Raw genomic sequence first — 24,698 nt, forward strand, 5'->3', positions numbered from 1 at the left:
GCTTACAGAATTAACAGTCTTGGGGAAGCCACCACTGTTGACCAACACCTGACATGAAATTGTAAGTTGGAAAGATCCAAGTACATGATGGAAATATGGAAATAATTATGGTGAAAGTTGTCCATTATGGTCAACCCTAGGATTATTGTGTTTCTTACCTGGGAAAAACTGTACCTTCTGTTACATATCAATTGAGTTTACACAGTACAGTCTGCTTTGGCAGTTTGTAAGGTAATTTCATACATGTAGCAGCTTACACTTCTGTGTATGGAAAACCTCTCAGAGCCACAGGAACAATGAAGTCACTTTCTCCTGAGCACCACAGAGTCTAAGGTGGAGTACTGAAAGCAGAGCCGCTGTTGCTCCCCTTCTAATATTAGCAGTTGATGTGTGTTGAGCTCTCAGTTTGTTCCAGTGGTCCTGCCCCAGAGTTTTGACAATGGCTTGGGTGATCTCTGGGGACTGGTTTTTATTACTTCCATTGTTCAGACATGATGAAGAAAGTGCAAAGAGATCAAATGTTTGCCCGATCACAAAGCCTGTGAAGAAAGTGGAGATTACAACGTAAAACTCCATCTGTACATCAAAGCAAGTTGTTATCCTCTGAAAAATAAGTTCTGTGGGTATCATGTGTCCCTTCTTTGTTAATACTTCCATTATTAATCAACATGCTTTGACTGCATCTGTAAGAGCATCCATTTGTCTATCAAGAGTGAAGCTGCAAGTTTCACTGTGGACAGAGATGGCAACTGTGAAGTTCCCAGATCCTGCCTTCTTCCCATGTGGCCCATTGTCCTTACAGCTCCTATGGATTCAGTGCTCCAAAATAGGCTAAGGACATTGTGAGAAAGCACCCTTTTGGCTTCTATGTGTAGGGTGTGTGTGTGTGTGTGTGTGTGTGTGTGTGTGTGTGTGTGTAGGGTGTGTGTGTGTGTCTGTGTCTGTGTCTGTGTGTGTCTGTGTGTGTCTGTGTGTGGACACATGTGTGTTTCTCTCTCTCTCTCTCTCTCTCTGTGTGTGTGTGTGTGTGTGTGTGTTCATCATTCTTATCATTCTTTTTCCTGCCTTTCCTTTTCAGTATCTATGTCACTGAGAGACTGTTAATGGACTCTGTCTACAGCGCCTCTGCCTCTAGCTCTTCTTTTCTGTCCTCTCATTGCCCCATTAAGTCTTCCTATTTCAAATCACTGTAGTGCAACTTGGCTCAAAAAAACGCAATGCCATCCACCCCATCCACATCATTTCTGCGGGACCCTACTTACCATAAGCATCCCTTCATTTGTGGAAAGTTAGCCTTGAGCCATGACTTCTTGGATCCTTATGGCCATTTATTGTACACTCTGGCTTCCAGATGACTCTCACGCAGTTCTTGAAGAAGGTATGTTTACATGATTCCCTATTTTGCTATGTTCCCTTTAAATACATACTAATAAAAGGGTAGGAGGAGTAGTGGTTTTAAGTGGTTCCCTGTTTTACTTCCTGTTTTTCATTTCCATTCAAACCATTGAGGACGACCTTCCCAACCCACCTCTGGGAAAGATCCCCAGAGAAAGCTGTGGTAACGGCTCCAAATCCAGAGCTTTATATGCAACGTCGTCATGACATTCAGAGAGCTGGGACAAACAGCAACAGGGCTGTGCTTCTGGAAAGATGAAGCCAATTTCAGGATTCAATTTTCAAAAGGAAATGCCATGTTTGTTTCATGTCGGCTTCTGCTTCAGATCAGAACAAGACAGAAAAAAGCAAATGAACAAAGCTGAAACCGTTGGTCTGGCTGGCTATTTGTAAGCAGAGCAGAGGGCAGATGGGAAGCCTGTCTGTTGACTGGAGCCCTGTCTTGTCTGCCCCTCTCCCCCTGGTCACTCTGGAAAGCAGCTGAGCAAACCCCATTCCTGTTGAATGAGGTTTAACACATACACACATGCTTCCAAATGTTTATATAAATAACACTATTTTAAAAATACAGACTGGCTGTCATGCAGACAGGTGGTCTGGCTGCCTTAGCAGTTTTGATACAGGCTTGCTGCCCAGTTTGGCAGAAGCCTAGCCTCCCCTCACATTCCCTCCCAATCATCCTGGAGGGACAACCACCCTGCAGTCACATTTGCACATGTGACCCTCATGCTGATTCAATCTCTCATTAAAGTGAGAGAATTTTGAAAGAAGGCTCTGCTCGTGGCGTGTTGTAGATAAGAAGGGACCTTTGGAGTGTAAATGTGTATGAGCTCTCTGTGGTTACATTTGCACATGTACGTTATTGTTCCCAGCTACCTTCTATGCATGTAAAATCAGTGAATGAAAATGCTCAGTGCCTGGTGTTTAGCCTGAGGACATGAGACTGGCTGACCAGTCTTGCTTGAACATCAACCTCTGGGTTCAGCAGAGACCCTCACTCAAAAATAAAAGGGAATGTCATCAAAGACACAGACACATGAATGAGTGTGTGCTCCTCCATATACTCATGCACATACTACAAACATAACAAGAACCAACTATATACCTACCATTTTTACACATGCACAGAAAGATGTACCAAACACAGGACATCGATTCTAAATGAGTTCTTTTTCTCTATATCCCTATATCCTTACCAAAGACCGTTTTTCTCATCAATGCCTAGTGAGAAGCATTTAAGCTTTGTATTTGCTGGTCTTCAGCAAATATAAACAGAACAAATGTCAGTTCATCGCATTACTTGTACCCCCCTTGCTGGTTAGCTATGTGTATGTCTGCTGTACATTCAGATGCTCAGGGGCACATGGGGACTAGGCTGAGTTTGTTTAGTGACAGCAGAGGCCTTGTTCTCTTAGTCTCTTCATTTCCCAACTAAATGGAGCAAGGAAAGATCCACCTGAGTTCAATTTGTTCTATCAATTGATACAAAGTTTTTACTGTGAGGCAGGCCCTGCCCTTTGGTGCTGAAAGACATGAAGGCATCCAGGGTTCAGAAGAGCCTGCTTCTCTTCAGAGGTGTTCAGTCATGTATACACATGTGGGCAGAGGCGCCTATCCACTCACGTCCTAAAGGGAAGCAGAGAGTCAAGGACCTAAAAGACTGCAGGGAGAATTAAAAATTATCAAGGCAAAATGAAGGCAAACAGAATAAAATGGAGATATGACCAGGAACAATTTTACCATGGGAAAGTAAATCACTAGTATAATGTTGAGATTATTCTATATTTCATGCTATGCAGCTAAATATCCTTTTACTATTAAAATAGATTTACCATCATTATTCTGAGGGTCGGGCTCTCTCTCTCTCCCTCCCTCCCTCCCTCCCTCCCTCCTCCCCTCCCTTCCTCTCTCTCTCTCTCTCTCTCTCTCTCTCTCTCTCTCTCTCTACCTTTCTCCCACTACCTTTGCCCCACCCTCCCCCACCAGGCACAGCTGCACATTAATTCAACCAAATTAAACTGCTAGGATGAAATACCACCAGAATGCATTGTAAAGTGTAATTTCACTGAAACAAGTATGTAACTTTGTTTAAAAAAAAAACCATCAAGTGCCCGTCAAAGGGTGAAAGAAATATATTACATTATGATGAAAAAAAGGTCTTTTAGGAAAAGGCTGAAATAGCACTTGTTCAGAAATGGCATGTGTAGACTTCCAGCACAGGGAAGACGGTGACTTTTTCTTAAGACTTGTCCTTGTTTTATGATCACAGCAGAAGGGAGACGTTTATAGATAAGGTCATGTCCAAGGAATGAGTTCCTTTCTGGAGCCAGATGCCTTCATCTTTCCCACTTTCAACCATGTGCAGTAATCATTTTCTGTCTAGTTTACTTTCGTACCTTCTAAAAACACAAGTAACCCAGTTAGGTCTTGAACAGACCCTAAATGACTTCTGAAAAACAAGTCCCTTGTTTTCAAGACACTGAAATGAACTGGGGTCCGGGGTAGTTTTAAAATCTGTTCTCAGTTGCTTTTTTTTTTGGCCCTAATGGAAGCAGAGGAGAGTACGGATTCAACAGCACACACTTTGCCATTATGAAGAATGACTTACTCAACAGCCGAATCATTAGAAAATGGATGATCTCTCTGGCCTTACAGAACTCTATACACAGAAATAAAAATGAGATGAAAGTTTCAGATATGCAGCATACAATGAGATTCTTGGGGAAAGTGAAGCACAGTCCCACTGAAATTAGTCTCACGGCAATTAAGAGCCTGTTTGTTGGAGCATTAACAGCCTCAGGCAAACTCAACAAACCCATATTCCTTGGCTTCTGGTAATGACAGATTTCGTAGGAAGTATTATTTAATTAAGAATAATTTGAAAGAACAGTTCAGCTGAGAAACTGCATTTACTAGAAACACTAAGTAATGGTAAGTGGAAAAGGCATGCAATTTGTCAGCCTTCTATGTTATCTTTCTGAAATACATCCATAGCTTATCGATGTCTGCCCTAGATTGTTTTCAGCGGTCTCTGAGGTCATCATGCCCAAAGAGCTTTATTCCCTTGCCGTACAATGCTGTGAATAGTCCTTAGCAGTTGGACTCAGTTAAGAAATCCCTCAGAGCTTTCAACCAACCGTTCAAAGCCAGCATCCTTTGTCTGTCCCTTCTCTGGACAAGGGCAACTGCCAGCTCCCTTTGCTTGGGTACCCCACTCCCTCCCACCTCCATCCATCACATGATGCAGATCACTTCCCAGATGTGAGTCTTTTGTTCTTCCTCCTTTCACAAGTCTTTAAGAGTACATCAGCTATTTGGAGGCTAGCTGGGTCTAAACCACAAACCCCACCCTGAGAAAAGCATCCTGATTCCATGACACTGGCAGTAGGGAAGCAAAACCTGCCTGCTTAGAATTACTGGACTAAAACTCCTTGCATCCAAAAGCCTCTTCAAGAGTTGATTATAATTTAAAGACCGATTTCAAACCGGCAAGGGGAGGACTACTCTAAGTTGTTCTGACATCCAGTGGAAGCTGGCAGCAGGAGGCAAAGTCCATAATTCCAGAAACAGGCTTGGGGAGAATACAAAAATAGAACACATTCACTCCATGGAAGGAGGAGAAAAGTAAGTTATTCACCCTTTCGTCTCATCTGTGATTTTTATGGTAAAATTCACAAACTGTTCAAGATTAGTCACTGAAATAGTGATTTTCCTGGGAAACAAATGTGTCCACTTAGTTCCCTAGGAAGTGAAACAAAGCTATTTGAAAGAGTAATTTAAAATTATTGTTGAGGGGTTGTTAACTGTAGTCACTCGAGCCTATTAACATCCCTGCTATCGGACAATCTTTATTCTGACTTGATTAGTGATTGACTAAGAATTGAGCTGGATATGAACCTGATTGTTAACCAAAACATTTTCTCCAAGCATTCTGAAGACTAGCCTAAAATCCCACCAGTCAGGTCATGGTTTTATTTGAGAGCAGATTGGGGTGGGCTTGCATGTACAGAGAACACGGACCACCACAGTGGATTAAAACTGAATGCAGAAGCAGAGAAATTTTCTCTTTGATTCTTTTGAGTCCAAAGTAGCTTTCACTCAAACAATATCAAAGGCATTTGATTAAACACTTCTCCCAGCAGGGTTTTATGGTAAGGCATACTTTATCATACAGAGTGCAATCAGACTGATGTAATATAGAATCAACCAGTGAGTGCCTTATTTATTTTGAAACAACTTGTGGAAATAGGTTTTTACCTCTTTTTTTTTTTAATTCTAATCTGAATCTTCGAACCAATTCCATTACTTAAATTGACAGGTCGGATGTATCAAGGCAGATGTACCGTTAATAAGGCTTTAACTTTTCTTCACTCATGAACCTTCGTTTATAGTTAACATTTAGCAGAGAAACACTTGCAGAATCCTTCTCCCTAAAGAAGATTAAGGGGTTCGTTCCTGTTAAATGGTTCTTAGCCTTATCGTCTAATAACAAACCCTGAGTTTATGTCAATTTCCTCTGGTGATGCCTTACTAGAGATGAAAAGGACCATAAGAAAACAAGACAATAAACACGGTTTTGCATATTTTCTATCCCAGAGAAATTCCAGTTGCTTTACTGACATAATAATGTATAAGAATTTTAAGTGCCACTGCAGCTCCCACTAGTAACATCTGAACATCTTGGTGACACTATTATATGGTATTTAAATATCAGAAGGGGAGAAAATGCCAGCATCAAAGCAGGGGAAGCTGGCTATAATTTTCTAATAACAATCACTGTTCCACACAAGGAGCCAGCAATACTGGCCTCTTACTTTTGTGATGTGCAAACTCTCTTCAATCAGCAGGTTGTTAGCGGAAAGGGTGTGTGTGTGTGTGTGTGTGTGTGTGTGTGTGTGTGTGTGTGTGTGTGTGTGTGTGTTTAACTGACACTTTACAGCAAGAGTAGAACTAATTAGGACTGTACTTTTTTTTTAAAAGACAAATAGTTCTTTTTGCTGGATGTTGAAATTCAGCATTTCTCTTGAGCAAATATAAGTAAACTGTTATCAGTGCTAACTGCTGGGAGGACCCTCTAGGATCCTACGGTTTGTAGAACACCCGAGGGCTCTGTTTCTAGAACTTTCCTGTGACCGGTTGTCACTTCTGTTGATAGAAAACTTCTTCCCTGTAGTCAGTGCAGCCATTGTCAACCCTCTGGCCAGGAAAAGGAAGGAGGTTTCATTATCTCTGCAGTGACCCATTCCTGTTTACATGTCACAGTCAGGAATCCCCAGTCTTCTAAATCCCCAATGTTTTGATAAGATTGTGGTCCCTCCTCCTGCAGCCTAAGTCTTGTCAGTCTTCTGCAATGCTGATTTTAAGGTATTAGTATGTTACAGAGCTGTGTTTCTTCTACCTTTTCTCTCCTTTCCTGGATTGCTTGGTTTCCATCACCAGGGCTTCAAGCTCCTTCCTTCTCCAAACCCGGGTGAGTTATAGTGCTGAGAGACTGGCTTCAGAATCCCACTACTGGTCCCCAAAATGCACCTCTTTCAATACTGCCCCAGAAATGCCAAGAGCGTCTCTGAAATGACAATTCATATTGCTAAATTACTGTTCACTTTGTATTTAATTCTTCCCAAGTTTTATTGAACTCTTGGTTGGTGCTGAGTCCCTGCTAATTCTGAGAATGTGGGGTGCCCGATGTTGTCCTCAGGGAATTCACAGGCTAGTAGAGAAGTTAAATCACACTTGTGGGCATGCTAGGCTAAGGGACAGAGTGTCATATGGTACAGAAGATAGGCCTGAGGATAAACAAATGTTCCCTGGAAGAGATGTTGCCAAAAAACGAGGAGCTGACCAAGCATTTATGTTTAAGCAAATGTGTGGAGGCACTAAAATAGCATGCATGGGGACCCCCCCCCCACGACACAGGAAGAAAGTACAGGAAGGACAGGAGATGAAAGACAATGGCTGATTCCAGGAGTCACATTGCTGGGTTCTTTATTATCCAGTCAAAGAATACAGATTTTATCAGCTATGAAATGAGAAGTCATTAGAGAACTTGTAGGTGACAAGTAGCCAATAAGGAAGAGTAGATTAGGCATGGATACTAATTATAAAGCTTGCAGTATTCAAGGTCTGGGGGTTAAAACACAAAAGCAGAACCAGAAAGAGGGCTCAGCTGATAAAGATGCTTGTGTCCAAGCCTGACAACCTGAATGCAACCCCTGTGGCAATGACTGATGTTGTATATGCACATACTGTGTACACACCACACACACACACACACACACACACACACACACACACACGAGGGGGGAGGGACAAGGCAACGGTAATTTAAAAACACAAGAACTATAAGAACTATTATCATGCAGGTATGGAGACAAAAGACACTTTGATACTTATAATTTAGAAAGAATCCTTGGTAGAATAGGTCAGGTTAAAGTAACCAGACACTATGAGAGATGGAAATGACATGTGTCAAATCCTAACTTCTATATTTCTACTTGGATGGCTGAAATTGCCATTCCTATGGCTAGGCTGTGTAAATAGAACCAGTGAGATGCAGAATGGAAAAAGAAAAAAGTAAACACAGTGGAGAACATGGCAACAGGAGGGTGAAGCAACTAGTCACACTGTGTCTTCAGTCAGGAGGCAGAGAATTAGGAACACTGCAGTCACTCTCTTCTTTTTAATAGAAGCAGCCAGATTCACTAACCTAATCTACGTTATCCCTCCCAGGCAGCCCAGGGGCTAACCTAATCTAGATGTCACATTTGCTTTGACAACAGACATACTCACATGCAACTATTAATCTCGGTGCCTTCCCAGAAGACATCATGCTTTGAGGAAGTCCAAATTGATTCATGTGCTCATCATACACTCTGGTCCTAAATGACATCAGGCAGAATCCCTCACTACAACACACCCACAGCTCCAGACGCAGGCACCACTTGACAGCAGACACCCATGAAAGTCTGCACCAGAATCATTCAAGCAAGATTCACTAAGATTCATGATCCAAAGAAACTACACGATCTAAGAAGGTGATGATGCTGTTTGAAGCCTTCTCATTTGAATGTGGTTTGTTTTGTAACAATGTGAGCCAGAAAATGGTATTAGAGCCAAAATGATCCAGTACAAGGACAAAGCATGGAGACCCATGAAAAGGATCCCCTTTCTCTCCTACCTCACTGAGTGGTTATAGTTTCACCCCTTAATTTGATCGCTGTGCTAGTTGGTAAGCTTGTTGCCCAAAGCAGCTTCATTTCTCAGACCCGCTCAGTTCTCACTCCTAGTAAAGCTGGCCACTCCAACCGACTTTTCTAAGAAGAAGCTCATTTGGGGCCATTTTCTCTTGAGTCATTTGAGAAAAACTTATTTAAATTAATTCCTTTAACCAGGAGACTTGCCAAAGATTGAAAAAAAAACCTTATATAAATTCAATGATCCCATCAGAAGTTGACCAGACCAGATTTGGGGGCTGGAAGGAACAGGAACTTTCTAATGTGTTCATAGTCCACACTCAGACCAGTTTATACTTAAAAGATGGTTTCAGAGTCAAATGAGCTAGCTATATGGATTCATTGGCCATCTTAGATGATCTATGAATTTTTGACTCGTCATTTGCTTTTCCTCTATTCTGGTGTTCAACCCTTTAACACCAAACGCAAAAGCCCTTCATAGGTTAGGCACAATATGCCCTGTTCTCTCATACCTGCTCCCTAAGTCTTATACATATAATTCAATTCTAATGACCGTTAAATTGCTTTTCTTTTACTAACTTGATGATTGAGAATCACTCAACCCAGTACTATAAAATAATACTCTCCTATATCTTAGTATTATACAAATAATATTCATTTCACCTGCACATTCTCTTTTTTATTTTTTCATCTTTATTAAATTGGGTATTTCCTATTTACATTTCAAATGTTATTCCCTTTAGCAGATTCCAGGCCAACATCTCGTAAACTCTCCCCATCCCCTTCAATATGGGTGTTCCCCTCCCCCACCCTCCCCCCATTACACCCCTCTCCCTAAGAAACCCTTTCACTGGGGATCCAGCCTTGGCAGGACCAAGGGCTTCACCTTCCACTGGTGCCATTTCTAGGCTATTCATTGCTACCTATGAATTTGGAGCCCAGGGTCAGTCCATGTATAATCTTTCAGTAGTGGCTTCGTCCCTGGAAGCTCGGGTTGGTTGGCATTGTTGTACATATGGGGTCTCAAGCCCCTTCAAGCTCTTCCAGTTCTTTCTCTGATTCCTTCAACAGGGGTCCTATTCTCAGTTCAGTGGTTTGTTGCTGGCATTCACCTCTGTATTTGCCATATTCAGACTGTGTCTCTCAGAAGGGATATACATCCAGTTCCTGTCAGTCTGCACCTCTTTGCTTCATCCATCTTATCTAGTTTGGTGGCTGCATATGCATGGGCCACATGTGGGGCAGGCTCTAAATGGGAATTCCGTCAGTCTCTGTCCTAAACTTTGCCTCCCTATCCCCTCATAAGGGTATTCTTGTTCCCCATATAAAGAAGGAGTGAAGAATCTACATTTTGGACATCCTTCCTGAGTTTCATATGTTCAGTGAATCTTGGGTAATTCAAGCATTTGGGCTAATATCCACTTATCAATGAGTGAATACCATGTGTATTTTTCTGTGATTGGGTTACCTCACTCAGGATGATATTTTCCAGTTCCATCCATTTGCCTATGAACTTCATAAAGTCATTGTTTTTGATAGCTGAGTAATATTCCATTGTGAAGATGTACCACATTTTCTGTATCCATTCCTCTGTTGAAGGGCATCTGGGTTTTTTCCAGCTTCTGGCTATTATAAATAAGGCTGCTATGAACATAATGGAGCATGTGTCTTGGTTGTATGTTGGAACATCTTTTGGGTATATGCCCAAGAGAGGCACAGCTGGATCCTCTGGTAGTGCAATGTCCAATTTTCTAAGGAACCTCCAGACTGATTTCCAGAATGGTTGTACCAGTCTGAAATCCCACCAACAATGGAGAAGTGTTCTTCTTTTGCAACATCCTCGCCACCATCTGCTGCTACTGTAGTTTTTGATCTTAGTCATTCTGTATAGTGTGAGGTGGAATCTCAGGGTTGTTTTGATTTGCATTTCCCTCATTAGTAAAGATGTTGAACATTTCTTTAGGTGCTTCTCAGCCATTCGGCATTCCTCAGCTGTGAATTCTTTGTTTAACTCTGAACCCCATTTTTAATAGGGTTATTTGTCTCCTTGTACTCTAACTTCATGAATTGTTTGTATATTTTGGATAGGAGACCTCTATCAGTTTTAGGATTGGTAAAGATCTTTTCCCAATCTGTTGGTTGCATTTTTATCCTAACCACAGTGTCCTTTGCCTTACAGAAGCTTTGTAGCTTTATGAGATCCCATTTGTCCATTCTTGATCTTAGAGCATAAGCCATTGGTGTTTTGTTCAGGAAGTTTTCTCCAGTGCCCATGTGTTCAAGATTCTTCCCCACTTTTTCTTCTATTAGTTTGAGTGTATCTGGTTTGATGTGGAGGTCCTTGATACACTTGGACTTAAGCTTTGTACAGGGTGATAAGCATGGATCGATCTGCATTCTTCTACATGTTGACCTCCAGTTGAACAAGCACCATTTGCTGAAAAGGCTCTCTTTTATCCATTGGATGGTTTGGCTTCTTTGTCAAAAATCAAGTGCCCGTAGGTGTGTGGGTTCATTTCTGGGTCTTCAATTCTATTCCACTGGTCTATCTGCCTGTCTCTGTACCAATACCACACAGTTTTTATCACTATTGCTCTGTAATACTGCTTGAGTTTACGGATAGTGATTCCCCCGGAAGTCCTTTTATTTATTTATTGAGGATAGTTTTAGCTCTCCTGGGTTTTTTGTTATTCCAGATGAATTTGGAAATTTTTCTGTCTAGCTCTCTGAAGAATTGGATTGGTATTTTGATGGGAATGGGATTGAATCTGTAGATCACTTTTAGTAAAATGGCCATTTTTACAATATTAATCCTGCCAATCCATGAGCATGGGAGATCTTTCCATCTTCTGAGATCTTCTTCAATTTCTTTCTTTAGAGGTTGAAGTTCTTTTTTTTTTATTAACTTGAGTATTTCTTATATACATTTCTTTTTTTTTGTGGCTCAAGATTTATTTATTTTTGTAGTATTTTTTTTTATTAACTTGAGTATTTCTTATATACATTTCAAGTGTTATTCCCTTTCCCGGTTTCCGGGCAAAATCCCCCTCCCCCCTCCCCTTCCTTATGGGTGTTCCCCTCCCAACCCTCCCCCCATTGCCGCCCTCCCCCCATAGTCTAGTTCACTGGGGGTTCAGTCTTAGCAGGACCCAGGGCTTCCCCTTGCACTGGTGCTCTTACTAGGATATTCATTGCTACCTATGGGGTCAGAGTCCAGGGTCAGTCCAAATATAGTCTTTAGGTAGTGGCTTAGTCCCTGGAAGCTCTGGTTGCTTGGCATTGTTGTACTTTTGGGGTCTCGAGCCCCTTCAAGCTCTTCCAGTTCTTTCTCTGATTCCTTCAACGGGGGACCTATTCTCAGCTCAGTGGTTTCCTGCTGGCATTCGCCTCTGTATTTGCTGTATTCTGGCTGTGTCTCTCAGGAGCGATCTACATCCGGCTGCTGTCGGTCTGCACTTCTTTGCTTCATCCATCTTGTCCAATTGGGTGGCTGTATATGTATGGGCCACCTGTGGGGCAGGCTCTGAATGGGTGTTCCTTCAGTCTCTGTTTTAATCTTTGCCTCTCCCTTCCCAGCCAAGGGTATTCTTTTTCCTCATTTAAAGAAGGAGTGAAGCATTCACATTTTGATCATCCGTCTTGAGTTTCGTTTGTTCTAGGGATCTAGGGTAATTCAAGCATTTGGGCTAATAGCCACTTATCAATGAGTGCATACCATGTATGTCTTTCTGTGATTGGGTTAGCTCACTCAGGATGATATTTTCCAGTTCCAACCATTTGCCTATGAATTTCATAGACTCGTTGTTTTTGATAGCTGAGTAATATTCCATTGTGTAGATGTACCACATTTTCTGTATCCATTCCTCTGTTGAAGGGCATCTGGGTTCTTTCCAGCTTCTGGCTATTATAAATAAGGCTGCGATGAACATAGTGGAGCACGTGTCTCTTTTATATGTTGAGGCATCTTTTGGGTATATGCCCAAGAGAGGTATAGCTGGATCCTCAGGCAGTTCAATGTCCAATTTTCTGAGGAAACTCCAGACTGATTTCCAGAATGGTTTTACCAGTCTGCAATCCCACCAACAATGGAGGAGTGTTCCTCTTTCTCCACATCCTCGCCAGCATCTGCTGTCACCTGAGTTTTTGATATTAGCCATTCTCACTGGTGTGAGGTGAAATCTCAGGGTTGTTTTGATTTGCATTTCCCTTATGACTAAAGATGTTGAACATTTCTTTAGGTGTTTCTCAGCCATTCGGCATTCCTCAGCTGTGAATTCTTTGTTTAGCTCTGAACCCCATTTTTTAATAGGGTTATTTGTTTCCCTGCGGTCTAACTTCTTGAGTGATTTGTATATTTTGGATATAAGGCCTCTATCTGTTGTAGGATTGGTAAAGATCTTTTCCCAATCTGTTGGTTGCCGTTTTGTCCTAACCACAGTGTCCTTTGCCTTACAGAAGCTTTGCAGTTTTATGAGATCCCATTTGTCGATTCTTGATCTTAGAGCATAAGCCATTGGTGTTTTGTTCAGGAAATTTTTTCCAGTGCCCATGTGTTCCAGATGCTTCCCTAGTTTTTCTTCTATTAGTTTGAGTGTGTCTGGTTTGATGTGGAGGTCCTTGATCCACTTGGACTTAAGCTTAGTACAGGGTGATAAGCATGGATCGATCTGCATTCTTCTACATGTTGCCCTCCAGTTGAACCAGCACCATTTGCTGAAAATGCTATCTTTTTTCCATTGGATGGTTTTGGCTCCTTTGTCAAAAATCAAGTGACCATAGGTGTGTGGGTTCATTTCTGGGTCTTCAATTCTATTCCATTGGTCTATCTGTCTGTCTCTGTACCAATACCATGCAGTTTTTATCACTATTGCTCTGTAATACTGCTTGAGTTCAGGGATAGTGATTCCCCCTGAACTCCTTTTATTGTTGAGGATAGCTTTAGCTATCCTGGGTTTTTTGTTATTCCAGATGAATTTGCAAATTGTTCTGTCTAACTCTTTGAAGAATTGGATTGGTATTTTGATGGGGATTGCATTGAATCTGTAGATTGCTTTTGGTAAAATGGCCATTTTTACTATATTAATCCTGCCAATCCATGAGCATGGGAGATCTTTCCATCTTCTGAGGTCTTCTTCAATTTCTTTCCTCAGTGTCTTGAAGTTCTTATTGTACAGATCTTTTACTTGCTTGGTTAAAGTCACACCGAGGTACTTTATATTATTTGGGTCTATTATGAAGGGTGTCGTTTCCCTAATTTCTTTCTTGGCTTGTTTCTCTTTTGTATAGAGGAAGGCAACTGATTTATTTGAGTTAATTTTATACCCAGCCACTTTGCTGAAGTTGTTTATCAGCTTTAGTAGTTCTCTGGTGGAACTTTTGGGATCACTTAAATATACTATCATGTCATCTGCAAATAGTGATATTTTGACTTCTTCTTTTCCGATCTGTATCCCCTTGATCTCCTTTTGTTGTCTGATTGCTCTGGCTAGAACTTCAAGAACGATATTGAATAAGTAGGGAGAGAGTGGGCAGCCTTGTCTAGTCCCTGATTTTAGTGGGATTGCTTCGAGTTTCTCTCCATTTAGTTTAATGTTAGCAACTGGTTTGCTGTATATGGCTTTTACTATGTTTAGGTATGGGCCTTGAATTCCTATTCTTTCCAGGACTTTTATCATGAAGGGGTGTTGAATTTTGTCAAATGCTTTCTCAGCATCTAATGAAATGATCATGTGGTTTTGTTCTTTCAGTTTGTTTATATGATGGATCACGTTGATGGTTTTCCGTATATTAAACCATCCCTGCATGCCTGGGATGAAGCCTACTTGATCATGGTGGATGATTGTTTTGATGTGCTCTTGAATTCGGTTTGCCAGAATTTTATTGAGTATTTTTGCGTCGATATTCATAAGGGAAATTGGTCTGAAGTTCTCTTTCTTTGTTGTGTCTTTGTGTGGTTTAGGTATAAGAGTAATTGTGGCTTCGTAGAAGGAATTCGGTAGTGCTCCATCTGTTTCAATTTTGTGGAATAGTTTGGATAATATTGGTATGAGGTCTTCTATGAAGGTTTGAAAGAATTCTGCACTAAACCCGTCTGGACCTGGGCTCTTTTTGGTTGGAAGACCTTTAATGACTGCTTCTATTTCCTTAGGAGTTATGGGGTTGTTTAACTGGTTTATCTGTTCCTGATTTAACTTCGATACCTGGTATCTGTCTAGGAAATTGTCCATTTCCTGAAGATTTTCAAATTTTGTTGAATATAGGTTTTTATAGTAAGATCTGATGATTTTTTGAATTTCCTCTGAATCTGTAGTTATGTCTCCCTTTTCATTTCTAATTTTGTTAATTTGGACGCACTCTCTGTGTCCTCTCGTTAGTCTGGCTAAGGGTTTATCTATCTTGTTGATTTTCTCAAAGAACCAACTTTTGGTTCTGTTGATTCTTTCTATGGTCCTTTTTGTTTCTACTTGGTTGATTTCAGCTCTGAGTTTGATTATTTCCTGCCTTCTACTCCTCCTGGGTGTATTTGCTTCTTTTTGTTCTAGAACTTTTAGGTGTGCTGTCAAGCTGCTAACATATGCTCTTTCCTGTTTCTTTCTGCAGGCACTCGGCGCTATGAGTTTTCCTCTTAGCACAGCTTTCATTGTGTCCCATAAGTTTGAATATGTTGTATCTTCATTTTCATTAAATTCTAAAAAGTTTTTAATTTCTTTCTTTATTTCTTCCTTGACCAGGTTATCATTGAGTAGAGCATTGTTCAATTTCCACGTATATGTGGGCATTCTTCCCTTATTGTTATTGAAGACCAGTTTTAGGCCGTGGTGGTCCGATAGCATGCATGGGATTATCTCTATCTTTCTGTACCTGTTGAGGCCCGTTTTTTGACCAATTATATGGTCAATTTTGGAGAAAGTACCATGAGGAGCTGAGAAGAAGGTATATCCTTTTGCTTTAGGATAGAATGTTCAATAAATATCCGTTAAGTCCATTTGGCTCATGACTTCTCTTAGTCTGTCGACATCACTGTTTAATTTCTGTTTCCATGATCTGTCCATTGATGAGAGTGGGGTGTTGAAGTCTCCCACTATTATTGTGTGAGGTGCAATGTGTGTTTTGAGCTTTAGTAAGGTTTCTTTTACGTATGTAGGTGCCCTTGTATTTGGGGCATAGATATTTAGGATTGAGAGTTCATCTTGGTGGATTTTTCCTTTGATGAATATGAAGTGTCCTTCCTTATCTTTTTTGATGACTTTTAGTTGGAAATTGATTTTATTTGATATTAGAATGGCTACTCCAGCTTGCTTCTTCTGACCATTTGCTTGGAAAGTTGTTTTCCAGCCTTTCACTCTGAGGTAGTGTCTGTCTTTGTCTCTGAGGTGTGTTTCCTGTAGGCAGCAGAATGCAGGGTCCTCATTGCGTATCCAGTTTGTTAATCTATGTCTTTTTATTGGGGAGTTGAGGCCATTGATATTGAGAGATATTAAGGAATAGTGATTATTGCTTCCCTTTATATTCATATTTGGATGTGAGGTTATGTTTGTGTGCTTTCATTCTCTTTGTTTTGTTGCCAAGACGATTAGTTTCTTGCTTCTTCTAGGGTATAGCTTGCCTCCTTATGTTGGGCTTTACCATTTATTATCCTTTGTAGTGCTGGATTTGTAGAAAGATATTGTGTAAATTTGGTTATGTCATGGAATATCTTGGTTTCTCCATCAATGTTAATTGAGAGTTTTGCTGGATACAGTAACCTGGGCTGGCATTTGTGTTCTCTTAGGGTCTGTATGACATCAGTCCAGGATCTTCTGGCCTTCATAGTTTCTGGCGAGAAGTCTGGTGTGATTCTGATAGGTCTCCCTTTATATGTTACTTGACCTTTTTCCCTTACTGCTTTTAATATTCTTTCTTTATTTTGTGCGTTTGGTGTTTTGACAATTATGTGACGGGAGGTGTTTCTTTTCTGGTCCAATCTATTTGGAGTTCTGTAGGCTTCTTGTATGTCTATGGGTATCTCTTTTTTTAGGTTAGGGAAGTTTTCTTCTATGATTTTGTTGAAGATATTTACTGGTCCTTTGAGCTGGGAGTCTTCACTCTCTTCTATACCTATTATCCTTAGGTTTGATCTTCTCATTGAGTCCTGGATTTCCTGTATGTTTTGGACCAGTAGCTTTTTCCGCTTTACATTATCTTTGACAGTTGAGTCAATGATTTCTATGGAATCTTCTGCTCCTGAGATTCTCTCTTCCATCTCTTGAATTCTGTTGGTGAGGCTTGTATCTACAGCTCCTTGTCTCTTCTTTTGGTTTTCTATATCCAGGGTTGTTTCCATGTGTTCTTTCTTGATTGCTTCTATTTCCATTTTTAATTCCTTCAACTGTTTGATTGTGTTTTCCTGGAATTCTTTCAGGGATTTTTGCGATTCCTCTCTGTAGGCTTTTACTTGTTTATTAATGTTTTCCTGTGCTTCCCTAAGTGTGTTCATGTCTTTCTTGAAGTCCTCCAGCATCATGATCAAATATGATTTTGTAACTAGATCTTGCTTTTCTGGTGTGTTTGGATATTCCATGTTTGTTTTGGTGGGAGAATTGGGCTCCGATGATGGCATGTAGTCTTGGTTTCTGTTGCTTGGGTTCCTGCGCTTGCCTCTCGCCATCAGATTATCTCTAGATTACTTTGTTCTGCTATTTCTGACAGTGGCTAGACTGTCCTATAAGCCTGTGTGACAGGAGTGCTGTAGACCTGTTTTCCTCTCTTTCAGTCAGTTATGGGGACAGAGTGTTCTGCTTTCTGGCGTGTAGTTTTTCCTCTCTACAGGTCTTCAGCTGTTCCTGTGGGCCTGTGTCTTGAGTTCACCAGGCAGCTTTCTTGCAGCAGAAAATTTGGTCTTACCTGTGGTCCCGAGGCTCAGGTTCGCTCGTGGGGTGCTGCCCACGGGCTCTCTGCAGCGGCAGCAACCAGGAAGACCTGTGCCGCCCCTTCCGGGAACTTCAGTGCACCAGGGTTCCAGATGGTCTTTGGCTTTTTCCTCTGGCATCCGAGATGTGTGTGCAGGGAGCAGTCACTTCTGGTTTCCCAGGCTTGTCTGCCTCTCTGAAGGTTTAGCTCTCCCTCCCACGGGATTTGGGTGCAGAGAACTGTTTATCCAGTCTGTTTCTTTCAGGTTCCGGCGGTGTCTCAGGGACAGGGGTCCTGCCGCTCCTGGGCCCTCCCCCACGGGAGCCCAGAGGCCTTATACAGTTTCCTCTTGGGCCAGGGATGTGGGCAGGGGTGAGCAGAGTTGGTGGTCTCTTCCACTCTGCAGCCTCAGGAGTGCCCACCTGACCAGGCGGTTGGGTCTCTCTCTCACCGGGTCTGGGAGCAGAGAGCTGCTGCGGGCCGGGATCCGCGGGTGTGGGACTTCCGGTAAACACAGAACGTGCCCGGTCCTAGAGAAATTCTGCTTTCCTGTGTCCCAAGCTCACCAGGCAGCTTTCTTGCAGCAGAAAATTTGGTCTTACCTGTGGTCCCGAGGCTCAGGTTCGCTCGTGGGGTGCTCCCCACGGGCTCTCTGCAGCGGCAGCCTCTTATATACATTTCGAGTGTTATTCCCTTTCCCGGTTTCCGGGCAAACATCCCCATCCCTCCTCCCCTTCCTTATGGGTGTTCCCCTCCCAACCCTCCCCCCATTGCCGCCCTCCCCCCATAGACTAGTTCACTGGGGGTTCAGTCTTAGCAGGACCCAGGGCTTCCCCTTCCACTGGTGCTCTTACTAGGATATTCATTGCTACCTATGGGGTCAGAGTCCAGGGTCAGTCCATGTATAGTCTTTAGGTAGTGGCTTAGTCCCTGGAAGCTCTGGTTGCTTGGCATTGTTGTACTTTTGGGGTCTCGAGCCCCTTCAAGCTCTTCCAGTTCTTTCTCTGATTCCTTCAACAGGGGACCTATTCTCAGTTCAGTGGTTTGCTGCTGGCATTCGCCTCTGTATTTGCTGTATTCTGGCTGTGTCTCTCAGGAGCGATCTACATCCGGCTCCTGTCGGTCTGCACTTCTTTGCTTCATCCATCTTGTCTAATTGGGTGGCTGTATATGTATGGGCCACATGTGGGGCAGGCTCTGAATGGGTGTTCCTTCAGTCTCTGTTTTAATCTTTGCCTCTCCCTTCCCTGCCAAGGGTATTCTTTTTCCTCATTTAAAGAAGGAGTGAAGCATTCACATTTTGATCATCCGTCTTGAGTTTCATTTGTTCTAGAGATCTAGGGTAATTCAAGCACTTGGGCTAATAGCCACTTATCAATGAGTGCATACCATGTATGTCTTTCTGTGATTGGGTTAGCTCACTCAGGATGATATTTTCCAGTTCCAACCATTTGCCTACGAATTTCATAAACTCGTTGTTTTTGATAGCTGAGTAATATTCCATTGTGTAGATGTACCACATTTTCTGTATCCATTCCTCTGTTGAAGGGCATCTGGGTTCTTTCCATATTCTGGCTATTATAAATAAGGCTGCGATGAACATAGTGGAGCACGTGTCTCTTTTATATGTTGAGGCATCTTTTGGGTATATGCCCAAGACAGGTATAGCTGGATCCTCAGGCAGTTCAATGTCCAATTTTCTGAGGAAACTCCAGACTGATTTCCAGAATGGTTTTACCAGTCTGCAATCCCACCAACAATGGAGGAGTGTTCCTCTTTCTCCACATCCTCGCCAGCATCTGCTGTCACCTGAGTTTTTGATATTAGCCACTCTCACTGGTGTGAGGTGAAATCTCAGGGTTGTTTTGATTTGCATTTCCCTTATGACTAAAGATGTTGAACATTTCTTTAGGTGTTTCTCAGCCATTCGGCATTCCTCAGCTGTGAATTCTTTGTTTACCTCTGAACCCCATTTTTTAATAGGGTTATTTGTTTCCCTGCGGTCTAACTTCTTGAGTTCTTTGTATATTTTGGATATAAGGCCTCTATCTGTTGTAGGATTGGTAAAGATCTTTTCCCAATCTGTTGGTTGCCGTTTTGTCCTAACCACAGTGTCCTTTGCCTTACAGAAGCTTTGCAGTTTTATGAGATCCCATTTGTCGATTCTTGATCTTAGAGCATAAGCCATTGGTGTTTTGTTCAGGAAATTTTTTCCAGTGCCCATGTGTTCCAGATGCTTCCCTAGTTTTTCTTCTATTAGTTTGAGTGTGTCTGGTTTGATGTGGAGGTCCTTGATCCACTTGGACTTAAGCTTAGTACAGGGTGATAAGCATGGATCGATCTGCATTCTTCTACATGTTGCCCTCCAGTTGAACCAGCACCATTTGCTGAAAATGCTATCTTTTTTCCATTGGATGGTTTTGGCTCCTTTGTCAAAAATCAAGTGACCATAGGTGTGTGGGTTCATTTCTGGGTCTTCAATTCTATTCCATTGGTCTATCTGTCTGTCTCTGTACCAATACCATGCAGTTTTTATCACTATTGCTCTGTAATACTGCTTGAGTTCAGGGATAGTGATTCCCCCTGAACTCCTTTTATTGTTGAGGATAGCTTTAGCTATCCTGGGTTTTTTGTTATTCCAGATGAATTTGCAAATTGTTCTGTCTAACTCTTTGAAGAATTGGATTGGTATTTTGATGGGGATTGCATTGAATCTGTAGATTGCTTTTGGTAAAATGGCCATTTTTACTATATTAATCCTGCCAATCCATGAGCATGGGAGATCTTTCCATCTTCTGAGGTCTTCTTCAATTTCTTTCCTCAGTGTCTTGAAGTTCTTATTGTACAGATCTTTTACTTGCTTGGTTAAAGTCACACCGAGGTACTTTATATTATTTGGGTCTATTATGAAGGGTGTCGTTTCCCTAATTTCTTTCTTGGCTTGTTTCTCTTTTGTATAGAGGAAGGCAACTGATTTATTTGAGTTAATTTTATACCCAGCCACTTTGCTGAAGTTGTTTATCAGCTTTAGTAGTTCTCTGGTGGAACTTTTGGGATCACTTAAATATACTATCATGTCATCTGCAAATAGTGATATTTTGACTTCTTCTTTTCCGATCTGTATCCCCTTGATCTCCTTTTGTTGTCTGATTGCTCTGGCTAGAACTTCAAGAACGATATTGAATAAGTAGGGAGAGAGTGGGCAGCCTTGTCTAGTCCCTGATTTTAGTGGGATTGCTTCGAGTTTCTCTCCATTTAGTTTAATGTTAGCAACTGGTTTGCTGTATATGGCTTTTACTATGTTTAGGTATGGGCCTTGAATTCCTATTCTTTCCAGGACTTTTATCATGAAGGGGTGTTGAATTTTGTCAAATGCTTTCACAGCATCTAATGAAATGATCATGTGGTTTTGTTCTTTCAGTTTGTTTATATGATGGATCACGTTGATGGTTTTCCGTATATTAAACCATCCCTGCATGCCTGGGATGAAGCCTACTTGATCATGGTGGATGATTGTTTTGATGTGCTCTTGAATTCGGTTTGCCAGAATTTTATTGAGTATTTTTGCGTCGATATTCATAAGGGAAATTGGTCTGAAGTTCTCTTTCTTTGTTGTGTCTTTGTGTGGTTTAGGTATAAGAGTAATTGTGGCTTCGTAGAAGGAATTCGGTAGTGCTCCATCTGTTTCAATTTTGTGGAATAGTTTGGATAATATTGGTATGAGGTCTTCTATGAAGGTTTGATAGAATTCTGCACTAAACCCGTCTGGACCTGGGCTCTTTTTGGTTGGAAGACCTTTAATGACTGCTTCTATTTCCTTAGGAGTTATGGGGTTGTTTAACTGGTTTATCTGTTCCTGATTTAACTTCGATACCTGGTATCTGTCTAGGAAATTGTCCATTTCCTGAAGATTTTCAAATTTTGTTGAATATAGGTTTTTATAGTAAGATCTGATGATTTTTTGAATTTCCTCTGAATCTGTAGTTATGTCTCCCTTTTCATTTCTAATTTTGTTAATTTGGACGCACTCTCTGTGTCCTCTCGTTAGTCTGGCTAAGGGTTTATCTATCTTGTTGATTTTCTCAAAGAACCAACTTTTGGTTCTGTTGATTCTTTCTATGGTCCTTTTTGTTTCTACTTGGTTGATTTCAGCTCTGAGTTTGATTATTTCCTGCCTTCTACTCCTCCTGGGTGTATTTGCTTCTTTTTGTTCTAGAGCTTTTAGGTGTGCTGTCAAGCTGCTGACATATGCTCTTTCCTGTTTCTTTCTGCAGGCACTCGGCGCTATGAGTTTTCCTCTTAGCACAGCTTTCATTGTGTCCCATAAGTTTGGGTATGTTGTATCTTCATTTTCATTAAATTCTAAAAAGTTTTTAATTTCTTTCTTTATTTCTTCCTTGACCAGGTTATCATTGAGTAGAGCATTGTTCAATTTCCACGTATATGTGGGCATTCTTCCCTTATTGTTATTGAAGACCAGTTTTAGGCCGTGGTGGTCCGATAGCATGCATGGGATTATCTCTATCTTTCTGTACCTGTTGAGGCCCGTTTTTTGACCAATTATATGGTCAATTTTGGAGAAAGTACCATGAGGAGCTGAGAAGAAGGTATATCCTTTTGCTTTAGGATAGAATGTTCAATAAATATCCGTTAAGTCCATTTGGCTCATGACTTCTCTTAGTCTGTCGACATCACTGTTTAATTTCTGTTTCCATGATCTGTCCATTGATGAGAGTGGGGTGTTGAAGTCTCCCACTATTATTGTGTGAGGTGCAATGTGTGTTTTGAGCTTTAGTAAGGTTTCTTTTACGTATATAGGTGCCCTTGTATTTGGGGCATAGATATTTAGGATTGTGAGTTCATCTTGGTGGATTTTTCCTTTGATGAATATGAAGTGTCCTTCCTTATCTTTTTTGATGACTTTTAGTTGGAAATTGATTTTATTTGATATTAGAATGGCTACTCCAGCTTGCTTCTTCTGACCATTTGCTTGGAAAGTTGTTTTCCAGCCTTTCACTCTGAGGTAGTGTCTGTCTTTGTCTCTGAGGTGTGTTTCCTGTAGGCAGCAGAATGCAGGGTCCTCATTGCGTATCCAGTTTGTTAATCTATGTCTTTTTATTGGGGAGTTGAGGCCATTGATATTGAGAGATATTAAGGAATAGTGATTATTGTTTCCCTTTATATTCATATTTGGATGTGAGGTTATGTTTGTGTGCTTTCATTCTCTTTGTTTTGTTGCCAAGACGATTAGTTTCTTGCTTCTTCTAGGGTATAGCTTGCCTCCTTATGTTGGGCTTTACCATTTATTATCCTTTGTAGTGCTGGATTTGTAGAAAGATATTGTGTAAATTTGGTTTTGTCATGGAATATCTTGGTTTCTCCATCAATGTTAATTGAGAGTTTTCCAGGATACAGTAACCTGGGCTGGCATTTGTGTTCTCTTAGGGTCTGTATGACATCAGTCCAGGATCTTCTGGCCTTCATAGTTTCTGGCGAGAAGTCTGGTGTGATTCTGATAGGTCTCCCTTTATATGTTACTTGACCTTTTTCCCTTACTGCTTTTAATATTCTTTCTTTATTTTGTGCGTTTGGTGTTTTGACAATTATGTGACGGGAGGTGTTTCTTTTCTGGTCCAATCTATTTGGAGTTCTGTAGGCTTCTTGTATGTCTATGGGTATCTCTTTTTTTAGGTTAGGGAAGTTTTCTTCTATGATTTTGTTGAAGATATTTACTGGTCCTTTGAGCTGGGAGTCTTCACTCTCTTCTATACCTATTATCCTTAGGTTTGATCTTCTCATTGAGTCCTGGATTTCCTGTATGTTTTGGACCAGTAGCTTTTTCCGCTTTACATTATCTTTGACAGTTGAGTCAATGATTTCTATGGAATCTTCTGCTCCTGAGATTCTCTCTTCCATCTCTTGAATTCTGTTGGTGAGGCTTGTATCTACAGCTCCTTGTCTCTTCTTTTGGTTTTCTATATCCAGGGTTGTTTCCATGTGTTCTTTCTTGATTGCTTCTATTTCCATTTTTAATTCCTTCAACTGTTTGATTGTGTTTTCCTGGAATTCTTTCAGGGATTTTTGCGATTCCTCTCTGTAGGCTTTTACTTGTTTATTAATGTTTTCCTGTGCTTCCCTAAGTGTGTTCATGTCTTTCTTGAAGTCCTCCAGCATCATGATCAAATATGATTTTGTAACTAGATCTTGCTTTTCTGGTGTGTTTGGATATTCCATGTTTGTTTTGGTGGGAGAATTGGGCTCCGATGATGGCATGTAGTCTTGGTTTCTGTTGCTTGGGTTCCTGCGCTTGCCTCTCGCCATCAGATTATCTCTAGATTACTTTGTTCTGCTATTTCTGACAGTGGCTAGACTGTCCTATAAGCCTGTGTGACAGGAGTGCTGTAGACCTGTTTTCCTCTCTTTCAGTCAGTTATGGGGACAGAGTGTTCTGCTTTCTGGCGTGTAGTTTTTCCTCTCTACAGGTCTTCAGCTGTTCCTGTGGGCCTGTGTCTTGAGTTCACCAGGCAGCTTTCTTGCAGCAGAAAATTTGGTCTTACCTGTGGTCCCGAGGCTCAGGTTCGCTCGTGGGGTGCTGCCCACGGGCTCTCTGCAGCGGCAGCAACCAGGAAGACCTGTGCCGCCCCTTCCGGGAACTTCAGTGCACCAGGGTTCCAGATGGTCTTTGGCTTTTTCCTCTGGCATCCGAGATGTGTGTGCAGGGAGCAGTCACTTCTGGTTTCCCAGGCTTGTCTGCCTCTCTGAAGGTTTAGCTCTCCCTCCCACGGGATTTGGGTGCAGAGAACTGTTTATCCAGTCTGTTTCTTTCAGGTTCCGGCGGTGTCTCAGGGACAGGGGTCCTGCCGCTCCTGGGCCCTCCCCCACGGGAGCCCAGAGGCCTTATACAGTTTCCTCTTGGGCCAGGGATGTGGGCAGGGGTGAGCAGAGTTGGTGGTCTCTTCCACTCTGCAGCCTCAGGAGTGCCCACCTGACCAGGCGGTTGGGTCTCTCTCTCACCGGGTCTGGGAGCAGAGAGCTGCTGCGGGCCGGGATCCGCGGGTGTGGGACTTCCGGTAAACACAGAACGTGCCCGGTCCTAGAGAAATTCTGCTTTCCTGTGTCCCAAGCTCACCAGGCAGCTTTCTTGCAGCAGAAAATTTGGTCTTACCTGTGGTCCCGAGGCTCAGGTTCGCTCGTGGGGTGCTCCCCACGGGCTCTCTGCAG

At 41.8% G+C, this 24,698-nt stretch overlaps 1 protein-coding gene across 2 annotated transcripts in view; it reads left to right on the plus strand.

Annotated features, from left to right (window-relative positions):
* Cdh20 (cadherin 20) overlaps positions 1-24,698 on the plus strand; it is a 331,255-nt gene that overhangs the window by 194,063 nt on the left and 112,494 nt on the right. Inside the window, exon 1 of one of the 2 annotated variants that reach the window (XM_017598872.3) lies at positions 4,242-5,019. The exons of the other annotated variant lie outside the window; for it this stretch is intronic. The gene's annotated coding sequence lies outside the window, so the exon portion shown is untranslated. Of the gene's footprint in view, positions 1-4,241; positions 5,020-24,698 lie in introns of those variants that run through there. 2 annotated transcript variants of the gene reach the window in all.

Source organism: Rattus norvegicus, chromosome 13, assembly GCF_036323735.1.
Source record: "Rattus norvegicus strain BN/NHsdMcwi chromosome 13, GRCr8, whole genome shotgun sequence".
Classification (NCBI taxonomy): domain Eukaryota; kingdom Metazoa; phylum Chordata; class Mammalia; order Rodentia; family Muridae; genus Rattus; species Rattus norvegicus.